Here is a 9,291-nt window from a genome sequence, read left to right on the forward strand (position 1 = left end):
AGCCTTCCCCAGCTTGGTCTCACCCAAGATGGCCGCCCCTTGAGCAGCTGAGCATCCCAGACTAGAAAGCAATAGATTTCTTGCTTCTGCCTCAAATTCCCCCAGCTGTAAGGCTTCCAACCTTCTAAATGTTCCTTTATATGTGGTTCAGAGTTCTGGGACCATCTCTTGAGCCTGCATGGTCGGGTATTCGGTGTTGTTGTTGTTGGACCTCTTTACTATACGTCCACCCTATCCACCATCATGTTTGTTCTTCATCATGCCTTTTTATTCCTTTAAATTTATGCTTTCTGGAGGAGAGAAGTTTGCGTAGCCTATAAGCTACTTAAAATCCATTTTGAGAAGCCAGATTGTATATAACTTTAAAATTCTGTTTTTATTTCAGCTTTGTAGAAGCAGATGATTATACTTGAGGAAAAGGACAGTATACCTTTCAATTTTAATGTAAACAAGTTATCAACAACTCAAGATGGGATTTTTTTGAAAATTTTAAATTGTCCTCAAATACATGTTACGACAATAGGAATTTGTAAGAAATTTGATAGCTACTTTTGACTTTTTCCCTCACCCCTGGAAGCTTGTGTACAGATGTCTGGACATTGTTGCTAGAAAACAAGAGGATGGTTCACTGAAGGCGTACCGAGAAGATATCTACTGCAGCTGTTTACCCTAAAGCTTTTCTTTATGGTATACTGTGGTATTTAGAGTGTGTGTGTATTTTAGCCAATCTCCCCCTCCACCCACTCCCACTCAAAAAAAAAGTTGTTTCAGGTTTTACTGTAATACTATGTGTGGTAAAGCACAGTCCTGGTGTAGCATAGTAGGATAAGCCCTAGACTACTAATCACAAAGTTGGTGGTTCAAACCTATTAGCCGCTCCTCAGAAACCTTATACAGTGTTGCTATGAGTTAAAACTGATTCAGTGGCACTTAGTACAAGATGGCAAAACAGTATAACCAATGGATCAATTTCTTAATGTAGTCCAAATTGACTTTGTCACAAGATTGCAGTAATTTTCACAGCAGCCTTACAAGTGATAGCTGTATGCGAAAAGACCAAAAAAACAAGTCTGAGGCAGTATTCTACAATCTACATTGTGCCATGACCAGATCCATGACCTCCAAGTGGCCTACAGGGAGAGAGGTTATATTATGACACTAATAAAATCTATTTGTACATAAAAACCATTACGCAAATGTCCGTATGCATCATTAACACACACGCCCTAAATAAAACATACTTATCACTGGCCTTTTTTTGATTGGTAATAGTAATTCGTGTAATGGTGGTCTGCCAAGCAAATACATGTGTTAGGTAGACAACTAATTAATTGTCACTGTGATAATATTCTGCATACCTTATTAAAATTTAATTGGGCTTTCTTGGTATTGCACTCTGCGTAATGCACTGGACTGCAAAGTCAGTTTGAACCGCAAGGTCAGTGGTTCAAGTTCATCCGCCATTCCTCGAAACCCTATACAGGGTCACTATGGGTTGGAAACCAACTCAACAGAATTTAACAACAACAACAACTGTTAACCTTTACAAAGGAAAATAAATCTTACTGGCCAAGGCATTGTTAATGTCTTGTCAGTACTGCGGTAGCTTCTGTGTTCCTGTGATGCTAGAAGCTATGTCACTGGTTATTTTAAATACCAGCTGGATCACTCATGGTGTATACTTGCAGTGGAGCTTCCAGAATAGGACAGACTAGGAAGAAGGAGAGGCAGACAACTTCTGAATAGTTCGCCACTGAAAATCTTATGAATAGCAGTGGAGCACTGCAGAAGAGTTGCATCCCCACAGTAAGAGTTGCTCTGGGCGCAACTCAAAATGAGAAGAAACAGCTGCAAACATCCATTAGTAATTAGAATGTGGAATGTATAAAGTTTGAATCTAGGAAAACTGGAAGTTGTGAAAAATGAAATAGAATGTATAAAGGACGCTATTCTAGGCATTTGTGGTGTTAAGTGCTGTCAGTTGGTTCTAACTTAACAGCAGCCCTGTATAGGGTTTCCAAGGAACAGCAGGTGGGTTTAAAGTGACTTTATGATTCGCACTCTGTTGCTGATCCTACAGTGCCACTCTAGAAGTCCATTTTAGCTAGGCATTGTTAAGTGATGCTGAGTCAGTTCCGACACATAGCAATCCTGTGTAGGGTTTCCAAGGAGTGGGTTGATGACTTTGAACATCCATCCTTGAGATTCAAACCGACCTTGAAGTTCATTGCTTTATCCCACAGTACCACACCAGGACTCCAGCCAACACGTTGTTCTTATTAAGTGCCTTTGAGTTGTTTCTGACCCATAGTGATCCTCTGACGGGTTTCTTAGGAGTGTCTGGTGAGCTTGAACTGCCAACCTTGCAGTTCAAACCGACTTTGTAGTCCAGTGCATTAACTCACAGCGCCACACCAGGACTCCAGCCATCACGTTGTTGTTAAGTGCTGTTGAGTCGGTTCCAAAGCACAGCGACCCTGTTCTGTGTAGGGTTTCTAAGAAGCAGCTAGTGAGCTTGTACTGCCTGTCACGTTGTTGTTGTTAATGTGCTGTCGAGTCTGTTCCGACCCATAACTACCCTGTATAGGGTTTCCGAGGAACAGCTGGTGAGCTTGAACCACCAACCTTGCAGTTCAAACAGCTTTGTAGTCCAGCACATTAACCCACAGCACCACACCACGACTCTTCCCATCACATTAGGGTGAGTTAATTAGTGAGTTAAAATGGACTACAATTGGCTATTTTGCATCAGATGAACATGGTTTACTATATTGGGACCGACAAACTGAAGAGGAATGGTGTTGCGTGCATTATCTAAAAGAACATTACAAAATCTATCTTGAAGTCCAATCCTGTCTGTGATAGGTTCAAGCTCACCAACTGCTCCTTGGAAACCCTATACAGGGTCGCTATGGGTTGGAATCCATGGCACTTAACAACTTAAGGAAGACCAGTTATTATTTAACTGGTTATTTTTATTTAAATTTATGCACCAAACTCTTAATACCTGTGATGATGAAATTGAATGCTGCCAACCTCTTCAACCAGAAATTTATCAAACGTATTCAAGATGTATTGATAATTGCTGGTGAGTGGAATGCAAAGATTGGAAACAAAAAGGAAGGATCAGTGGTTGGAAAACATGGCTTTGGTGATAGAAATGAGAGTCATTGTACTGAAAATAATATGCCAACACTCGGCCATTTCAAGAGGTAGCATATAATTAAAAACTGATGGTATTGAAGGACGAAGTTCAAGCTGCACTGAAGGTGTTGGTGAAAAGCCTCCATGAATTGATAGAATACAAATTGAAAATTTTCAACGAACTGATGCAGAACTGGAGGTGCTCACTCATATATATCAAGAAATTTGGAAGACAGCTACCCATCCAACCAATTGGAAAAGGCCCATATTTGTGCCTCTTCCAAAGAAAGGTGACCCAGTGGAATATGGAGATTATCAGGCAATAATCATCACTATCAATGTGCAAGTAAAATGTTGCTGAAGATAATTCAAAAACAATTGGCAGCAGCCATCGATAAGGAGCTGCCAGAAATTCAATCTGATGCCAGAAGATGTGGAATGAGGGATAACATTGTTGATACCAAATGGACCTTATATGGACTGAAAATAGGGAATACCAGAAAGATGTTTACTTCTGCTTTATTGGCTATGTAAAGGCATTTAATGGTGTGAATTATAGCAAACTATGGATAACATTTTATATAGATAAGAGGCAGTCATTAGAACAGAACAAGGGCATATTAAATAGTTTTAAATCAGGAAAGGTATGTGCCATCATTGCATCCTTTCACTTTAATTCATCTTTATGCTGCGCAAATAATCCAAAAAGATGGATTATATGAAGATGGTTTCAGGATTGGAGGAAGACTCATTAACCATTTGCAATATGCACAAGACACAACCTGGCTTGCTAGAAACAAAGAAGACTTGAAATACTGATGAAGATCAAAGACTGCACTCTTCAGTATGGATTGCACCTCAGTGTAAAGAAGAAGAAAAAAAATCCCCACCACTGGACCAGTAAATATAATCATGATAAATTACATAAAGATTGAAATTGCCAAAGATTTCATTTTATTTGGATCCACAATCACCACTCATGGAAGCAGCAGTCAAGAAATGAAATGTGCTACACAAGACCTTTTTAAAGTGTTCAAGAGCAAAGATATCAGTTTGAGGAATAAGGTACCCCCGGCTCAAGTTATGGTATTTTCAGTAGCCTTATATACATGTGAAAGTTGGACAACGAATAAGAAAGACAGTAGAATAATCTATGCATTTAAATTATGGTGTTCATGAAGAATATTGCAAGTACCATGAAATGCCAGGAAATCTAACAAATCTGTTAAGGGGGGAAGTACGCTTAGAATGCTCCTTAGAAGTTAAGGATGGCAAGACTTCATGTCTTATATACTTTGAACATATTGCTGCTAAGTGCCGTCAAGTCAGTTTTGACCCATAGAGACCCTTTATAAGGTTTCTGAGGAATGGCTGCTAAGCTTGAACCACCGACCTTGTGGTTCAAACTGATATTTTAGTCTAGCGCATTAATGCACAGTGCCACACCGGGATATATTAGGAGGGACCAATCCTTGGAGAAAGGACATCATGCTTTAAAAAGTGGATGGTTGGCAAAAAAGAGGAAGACACCTCCCCCCCACCCTCCCATGAAATGGATTGACACAGTGGCAGTAACATAACAATTCAAACTTACCAATTGTGAGAATAGTACAGGGACGGGCAGTGTTTTGTTCCATTGTACTATAGTCACTAAGAGTCTGAACTAAGAATGACACTGGCAACAGCAACAAATGTGATCTTTAATGCTGGAATTAAGTTTTGGATTTAGCTCTTGTTACTAGTCTAAGACAAATTAGCCTCTCTGACTTGGTTTCTTGGTCTGTGAAACGGGGAGAATACAGCTTGTAGGATAAGCACAGGACTGCTAACTCAAGTTCGGCAGTTCAAACTCAGCAGCTGCTTCCCGGAAACCGTATACATGGTTGCTATAAGTTAGAACCAACTCAGAGGCACTAAACAACAGCACAGTTTACAGTTTCAAATGAGTTGCTGCACATGAACATAATATAGACCTCAAGCATGAAGCAGAAGGAGCTAGTCCCACTGTGTGTCTGAGGCAGGATTACTGACATTTCATATCACAGTAAATCTTTTAGAAAAAAAACAAACATGTTAAAGACCTTACCATGTGTTGCTTTTGGTTATCATTTGTAATCTTGGAACCTTTGGAGACCTACTGGGAATCAAGCTTTTAAGTCAACAAATGTCTGATAAACTATATAATCTAACTCCAGTTTTGCCCGCTATAAATAGGTCTCCAGAACCAGAGGAGGCACACAGCTCTTAACATTTTACACCCAAGATGAAACTGAATCCTTTCAGGCAAAAGCTGTTTGTGTTTTCAAAACAAAGAACAACACTGACTCCTGTCAGCCAGCTGAACAAAGCCAGAGTAATCTGGAGGAAGTCATGCCCCTGGGAATAGTAACATGGTTTGTACTGGATTCGTGCTAAAGACAATGAACATAAAACCTGTGTATCCTTAATGGATTTAAATTTAACTAAAAAGCAAATATAATTGTTGATTAGTTGTAAAAAGTCATTTGTAAAAATTATTGTAATAAGAAATGTGTGGAAGATTAATAGGAGACTTCATGTTTTCTGTTCTTTTCTGAGAAGTTTATCTGCATGTTCTGTAATACTTGTTAGGTGCTATCGTGTCAGTTTCGACTCACAGTGACCCTATGCAAAACAGAATGAAACTTTGTCAGGTCTTGTGCTAGCCTCACAATTGTTATATTTGAAACCATTGCTGCTGTCACTGTTCCAGTCATTAGTATTATATATATGTTTTTACATTGTCATAGCATTCATGAATACTAAATTGCCTCCTTAGTGCTTTTATAAAACACTTATCTGGTTTTTAACACTGGTTCCTTGTATATATGCTTTCAAGTAAAGTTAACTCTTGTACTTAAATTACAACAGAATCTCATTCTATTTTAATGTTTAAAAGAAACAGCTATGAAGATTGTAATAGGATTATTACTTTATGGCACTTGGATGTGATGTTTGTGATGCAGTTAGATTCTTTCACAAAGCTTTTTGTAAACAGCAACATCACTTCTAGATGAAACCCCCCCCCCCTTTTTTTTCCCTTCTCAACAGTGACGATATTAGATAAAATGAAGGTTGTAGGTTAACTTCCTTTAGGTTTAACAATTTAGTGGACATTCTAGACTTGTGGTTTAGAAAATGACTGGAGATGAAGTATTCATTATACTTACAGTTTCAAAATTTTATATTTTTCAAGTATTATTAAACTTATTTAAACAGGTAAATTCTAGCTTATGTTCGCTTAAATGCTATTTAGCTAATAGCAAAAAAGTACATATTTTTTAATATGTTTGCAACTAAGTGAATGCAAATTATGTAAACCCCTAAGTGTTTCTCTTAGAAGGGCTCCATTCTTTTCTGAAGGTTTAAACTGAACCTTGTTAACATTTTTCTTTCTTCCCTGATAAATGTAAACCTCAGAGAAGTTGTTATAGTGTCTGCTCTGAATTTGCAGTCACTGTGACATCATTAAATCCCCCCGGTTTCATGGGTGGTTATGATGTGGGGAGTTCCGAGGTGGAGGTGCTTAACTGAGACGACATTTGTATCTATTTGAGGTCAATCAATAAGCTCTGATAGAATTAGTCTTGGGCAGGGTTTTTATAGTCAGATTTAAAGAAAAATTTAAAGCACTTTTGAGCCTTAGTTTCCTTACTTTCATGGTTTTCTTAGCATTTCTGAGCATCGTTTTCAAAAACCCAGAATAATAAGATGATTTACTGTATCTTAAAAACGTGTTGGAAAAAATGTTTTTGCAAAGTGACTCAGAATAAGTTATCAGTCCATCTAGCTTTTTGTTTGTAAAACTAGCAAGATAATTTAGATAGTTAGCAAACACTTGTTGCCCATAAATCATTAGTGTCTACTTTGAAATTACCTTATCACTAACTTTACATTATTCACTTAGTTCAACCAACTACTTTTACTGCTGATGTCTTTAAAAGCATCAATTATATTTTGGCTTTGGATTATGAGCATCAAGCAAATTAACACATTTGCTATTTTCTGGTTCTTCCGCACTGTTCCAAACTCCACTGAGGAGCTAAGATCTAAAGATTGCCACTTAGCTATTTTAATTATTTGTGAAATGAAAGAATAATATGATGTAGCATTTGAAAAGAAAAAAACAAAATAAAAACAGCATAATCTATGTATCAATTTATAGCTGTAATTTTAATACATTAGAATCCACTGTGACTGATTCTGCACAATTTCCTGAGGTGAGGTGGCCTTCTGCCCAGTGAACAATACAAGAATGCCTTTGGTATTGAAGCAGGACCTTGCCTGTTTGGGCGTTTTATATGCTACTTCTAAGGTTTATGCATATACTACCTGATGGTTCTATTATGTGTCGCAGGGTGAAATTTCAAGTTGCATCCCATTACTCTCAGAGTAACTCCAAAGCCTTTTCTTAGTTTCTTTGTCTTAATAATTTAAAATTCTCTAATTTAGTTTTTCATGAGTTTTACGAACTACTTATATTTAAAATGCCAAGCATATATAGGGGAATGAGGTTTACTGACTAGAAATCCCATCTTAAAGGCAACTAGACAAGTCTCTGACTGAAACAAGCATTGTATTCTTAATCACTTATCTCCCTTGAGGGAAAAATACCAGTTTTACCTTTTTGGTGGAATATTATGGACTTTAATATATTTTAAAAACAACTTTTTAAAAAATGTTTGTGAAACATGCACAACAGAACATGGTGCCCATTCACCACTTTCTGCATGTACAAGTCCAAGAACATTGGTTGTGTCTTTCATGTGCCACCATTCTCGCTCTCTCTAACCATACTGTTGTTACATATCAGCACATCACCACTGACTTACACTTGGGGTCTTGGTTCTGCCATGGCTAACAAAGTACAACTGGAACAGACTGGAATTTTTGGGTGACCCAGAATGCTAACTGGAATGTTTATAAATTTTGAATCAAGACCTGGAATGGGACTTTGAAGAGGCATAGTGAGCTGTTTCAGGAGCCTGGTGGGTAACTTTGGATCACTGCCAGGACCGCACGACAATGTTTGCAACTCAACTGCTCAAGAGATTTGGTTGCATGTGGCTCTTGTTTCTAAGAGGAAGATAAGTTTGTAATAGGGCTTCATCTCATAATTTTTCTGTTTCTGGTTAATCCACATTTAAAATTTTCAGGTCTATTCTGTTATTAATTTCAGGTCTGCCATAACTGAACTTGTTCAAAGCTCTGCTTATACTCACTAGTCCCTAAACTTTTGACAGCTATACTTCAGCATTACTGTTGACTATTTTATGGGTAATTGAAACAAGTGCAGTGATCATGGTGAACATTACTAATTTAGCCAAAAGGTTTGTTAGCTTTAAGGTGGCTTCAGGAGATACTTCAGTTTCTGGTTTGAAGGTTTTCTTAGGACAATAGATTTGGGGTTTCCTCTAGTCTTACTAGGCCCAATAAGTCTGTGTTATGTAATAATTTGAAAATCTATTACATATTTTTTTCCCTTTTGATCAGGATTCATCTCTTGGTTCCTTGATCAAACTTCTCAGTCGTGAAAATGGTTTCTGGTTTCATGGGTAAGGAAGCCATAGTTCCTGGAGGCAGTTTGCCCTGAAACCCAGTTCCTTCTTGGATCCCTGCGTCTCCTTCCTCAGCTGCTTCAGGCCATCATAGATGGCCACTTGCATGTTTTTAAGACCCTAGACAAAAATGTTTTAAAACATTTTGAAGAAAGAAATGATTAAAACAAAACATCTGTGAATCTATGCATTTTAATGTCCTTTTATTGTGGAAATACTCTTGGGTTCGACTTACTAGCTTTAATACTGTTTCAGTACTGAACTAAAAATAAATTTTTCAGAGTTGATTTGAGAAGCCTTTAAATAGTCAATTGATTTATTCCTAGAGGCAAATTACTAGTTTTTTTCTAAGAACTATAAGGTCCTTTTGTAACTAACCATAATACTAAAAAATATCTTTGTACTTTAAAGAAAATCCGTATCTATAGATTAAAATCTTCATTAAAGATCCTTATTAATCACACTATGGTTTATTTACTTTGATGATCTTTAAGGGCAAAAATTTTTATTTATTTTTTATTTTTTTTAATTTAAGGTTTTTATTGTGGATTGAGTGAAAGTTTACAGGGCA

The sequence above is a fragment of the Chrysochloris asiatica genome, unplaced genomic scaffold (genome assembly GCF_000296735.1).
Source record: "Chrysochloris asiatica unplaced genomic scaffold, ChrAsi1.0 scaffold00205, whole genome shotgun sequence".
In the NCBI taxonomy this organism is placed as follows: domain Eukaryota; kingdom Metazoa; phylum Chordata; class Mammalia; order Afrosoricida; family Chrysochloridae; genus Chrysochloris; species Chrysochloris asiatica.